Source organism: Equus quagga, chromosome 3 (genome assembly GCF_021613505.1).
Source record: "Equus quagga isolate Etosha38 chromosome 3, UCLA_HA_Equagga_1.0, whole genome shotgun sequence".
Lineage (NCBI taxonomy): Eukaryota > Metazoa > Chordata > Mammalia > Perissodactyla > Equidae > Equus > Equus quagga.
In genome coordinates this window covers 17,542,954-17,547,704 of record NC_060269.1, presented here as the reverse complement: position 1 = coordinate 17,547,704, position 4,751 = coordinate 17,542,954, and the positions used below count along the sequence as shown (strand labels likewise).

At 35.2% G+C, this 4,751-nt stretch overlaps 1 pseudogene; it reads left to right on the top strand.

The window, feature by feature from the left end:
* Positions 1-3,606: 3,606 nt before the first annotated feature.
* Positions 3,607-4,459, top strand: LOC124237278 (AKT-interacting protein-like; annotated as a pseudogene).
* Positions 4,460-4,751: the final 292 nt, after the last annotated feature.

Sequence of the window (4,751 nt, the reverse complement as noted above, 5' to 3'; positions counted from 1 at the left end):
CCAATTTAGCATCGCATATCTTCCTTTTGAATAGAGACAGCCTAAGTGAATAATCATATGACAAGCATAATTCATCAAGATTTGATTAACATGATACTATTTGAATACAATATTCTCTTTAATAAAAAAGATTAAAATCTAATATGAGTCAGGAGTAGTGAACATAATACACATTGGGATAAAGAAAAACCCAGAACTTGGCATATACTAGAAGACAAAAGAAAAATAAAAGAAGATCTCAGGAACACTTAAGCACTTTGATATTTTATGGTACTCAAAGCCCTTATTAAAAGAAAGAGTGCATTATCTGTACTATTTAGTTGGAATATTCCAGATGTCTCTAGTCTTTATAAACATATCACAACATCTTAATTCTTTGTTTGTTTGAATTGCTCCTTAGTCATGTCTCTTTTTCATTCCATTCTTAATCACTGAGTCTGTGATTAAAAATGGCAAACATGTGTTTTGAGAAGAAACTAAGCTATGATTTTGGTTGTGGGTAGTAATTTCAGAGGGGCAGAACATATTAACCCTTTCCTTCTCACCCTACTCGTGGCCTCATAACAAGACACAAGGAAACAGTAAACACAAAATAAACACACAAAGCATAGAAAAACTACTTTCAGTTCAAATGTGTGTGTATGGTTATATTAAGGAGATGTTTCTGGAGAAATAAACAAATAAAAAGTGACAGTTTAATATTTACAAAACAATGTTAAGCTGAAATAATATAGGCCATCACAGATGGGATGTTATTTTGGTTAAGACTCTTAATTTTCGCTCTTAAATGAACATCAGTTTTAGAATCTCACAATCATTGGATCCAACCTGACTCCACTTTCTACTATCAGTAGGATCAAGTGTAAGTCATTTCAACATTCATGGTTGACTACTTCATTTGTAAAATGAGAGAAATCACTTCATGTGGTAACTCTAAGTTGATTACCATCTGCCAGGTTATGAGACATATCTCAATTTAATTAGAAAAAGTTCCAGACAAAAGTTAAATATTGTTAGTCATACCTATACTGGGGAAAAATTGAAAATATAATTTCAATTTTTATGGAAGGGAAACAGTTTTATCCATTTAAAAACAGCACTCCATAGTTATATACACAAAATTTCAAAATTTACAGTAAATTTCTACCAACCTTGGAGACAAACAAGAAAAATAATATACAGTAAATATATTAAAATATTTACAGGAAAATAAAGTCAAATATAATATGATTGTGTGAAAGGAAATACTAATAGTGTATTCATTGTTAAACAAATTTGAACAATTCAAATGAAGTAATTCAGATAAGATAATATATTAATAAGATTTAGTTCAAAGGGAACAGTAAATCACCAAGTTGAACAGAAGCCTATATATGTAGTCATAGTAATGCACAGACAAATATTTCAGAAAAACTAAAAGTTTTATTGGTTCCAAATAAAAAAATACATTTGAAGAAATTCTAATGTCATGTCAATACTTTCTGTAAAAGCAAATACATCACTGATATTACTACATTTTAAGTAACCAAAATACGACTCTGAAGTCCTATCATGAGGTTCTTTTGGGAATCTGCATATTAAATTTGAACGATATTTTATAAAAATATTTTGTTGCTTTTAAGTCAGGAGGTTGGTAGTAATAAGTTTACATCCAACATGTTAGAGGATAGTTCAAACTCTTTTACTGTCTGCGGGTCTTTGACATGTTATTTTTCTCTTTTTAAGGATTTTCTTTAAAAGAAGATTATGATTTGAAATAAACATCTTTGCGTTGGTAATTTACGTTTCATCTTTGCCTCTTGGAGGATACATTATAATCATGACCTCATTGTAGACAACTGCTTGCAAATGGCAAATGTGTCTCTTTGTTTTTCATCCCTTCTGGTGATTACATTTCTCATATAATTTCATCTGTCAAGATGAGTTATTGATTCTATCAAGAGGGTTGAGTGAGATGATGTCGATGTCATACTGATTCAAAGCCAGTAGTTTGTCTTTAATAATTTTGCCAAAGATTGTGAGAATTTTGCTTGTTTTCAATAATCTGTATTATTAGTAACAGAGTTTTGTGCTCAGTGAATTCTGGTTGTTACAGCCTACCAGCTATTTCTTAGAGTTAAGTGCTTTCTCTTCTATCTGTACTGAAGGTGCATTGTGATTTTCAGACTGATTGATTGATGACTGATTTAATGGATGATGATGAGAGGTGTATCTTCCATGCTGGAAAACAGTCAGTAAAGATAATGCCTGTAAAGTGCTTAGTGCATGCTTGGTACCTAGGAAGAGTCCAATAAAGGTTGGCTATTTTTCCCATTCATGTGGCAAATTTCAACAGGAGTGCTCATTTAGAGCAAATGAATAAAATCAAATTCAGGAGTTATGTTCAGTGTTTAAATTAAAATGAACATTGTAAAACTCAGTGTACTAGTTATCTATTGCTGCTTAACAATCATGCTATAATCTTAGTGGCTTAAAACAGCACACATTTCTTACCTCACAGTTTCTCCAGGGCAGGAGTCTGAGCACAGTGTAGCTGAGTCCTCTGCTTCAGGGTCTCACAAAGCTGCAATCAATGTGTCTGTCAAATGGGGATCTTATCGGAGGCTCAGTTGGGAGGGATCAGCTTCCAAACTCACAGTGTTGTTGGCAGAATTCAGTCCCTTGCAGATTGCCAGACTGAGGGCCTCAGTTTCCTGCTGGCTGTAAGTCAAGGGCTAGCCTCTGCTCCTTGCCACATGTCCTTGTCCACATGGTGCCTCACAACATGGCAGCTCACTTCTTCAAATCCAGTGAGAGAGAGTCTCTTGGCAAGATGGGTCACAATCTTTTGTAATATATACACATAATCTAGTTCATCATGTCTCCTTTGCCATATTCTATTAGTTAGAAGCAATTGATAAGTCTCACCCACACTCAAGGGGAAGGTAACAGACAAAGCACAAATACTAGGGAGCAAGGATAATGGGGCCCACCGTAGAGTCTACTGGCCACATTTCATAAGAATACAACTCATAAAGCAAGAGCTGTATTTCATTGTTTAAATTCACTTACATCCTTGCTGCCCTTACATAATGAAAGATAATTTTTTCTAATTAAAATATTTAGGAAAAAAAGTTTTACTATAATATTTTTAAGTACTAAAGTACCAGAAGGAGATAATATCTTGGGATTGCATAGCACTTCAGAGTTCATAATGTATTAATATTTATGAATATTATTATTTCAGACTAGAAAATGGAAGGTAGAGGTAATATTAATTTCAAGATTACAACACAGAGTTTAGGCTCCAAGTAAAGATTTAATTACAGCATCCTGCTGTGTATTGGTGATGAATTCAATATGTCCTCCTCAACATTTGGCCATTCTTTTAAATAACTTTCTTAAACAAAAACAATCCAAATTGGATGGAATGATGGGTAGGGGCTGGGCTTGCACTGTGAACAGATAAGCTGTTGGGCCAGGACAGTCAAGTGCCAAGGGCACTCTACTGAAGGCATCAGGATGAGGTGTGCCACAGGTCAACAGGAAAATGATGAGTTGATGAAATTGGTAACACAGGGCATTTATTTCTTTGTGAGATACATGTTATGAACCATTTTCTGTAACATGTCTATAAGCTCTGTGTGCAAACAATCTGGTGGTCAAGAGAATATTTTAACAGCATGAAAACCATAACTCCATGCACAGCTCCAAAAATACAGCTGCCTTCTATTCGCAAAATTGCTTTGCTCCTAACTAAGACTGTATCTCCTGCTCCCAGCAGTAAACAAATGGCACACATGCTTTTTACAGACCCTTCCATCTGGAACACTCCCTTCTTGCGGTATTTACCTTGCTTGTGAAGCAGAAGTTCTCTGGTGTCTATGTGCAGCCATCTTATAGCTCTTCATTAATGTAGGTCAGAGCAACATTCATATGCGATGGACTTTATCAAAGTGGCATATTTACATTTACAGTGTATATCACTGATAACTATCCAGATGGTGACTGTCCATGATGAGGTTTGATCTGATGAGGTCTGTCTTTCACCCACTAGTTGATTCCAACGCAGGTCAACTAGAGATGCAGAGAGCATTTGCAAAATGCAGGTGGAGCCATAAACATAGTTGTTAAGTATTTATGTATCCATGGGGAGTTGAAACAGCAAGACTCCTGAACCCAGAGTCTGCAGTACTGTATGAAAAGATAGTCAACTTTTTAAAGTAAAATGCTTGACAGTATTGACATGCACTGCTTGCTTGTTTGATAAATCTAAATTGGAAGACACTATGCAATTAGTTTTTCTCTGTGGAATTCTTCTGTATGTGATGAACTCATAGAGATGATGCTATCTTACAGAAAGAAGACTGATGAACACCATAATAAAACATTCATGTTACAGAATTCTAGATTAAACTCCAATGTGCAAAGAGCTTGCAAGATGTCATTCTTGTGCCTACATCAAGAAAAAGAAGAATAAACTGAAAATCAATGACTTTTCTTGGACTCATCAGAGAAGTGAGATTATAAGAAAATGTGTTACCTTGAAATCTGGAGAAAAATCCAGAACCAGAGAGTCACAGATGATATCTGCTTACCTGGAGCAGAAGCCGCTAGAGCCATAAACTGGTAAGGAAACTGAAATAGTAATTTTGATGAATTGCTGGAGGCTGAGTTTGAACCAGTGTGAGTGAAAAACTCAAGGGAGCTGCAGTCTTGTATGACCCCCACTCTCACAGTTTTTATCTCCAGGAGCCCCACCAGGTTCTCAC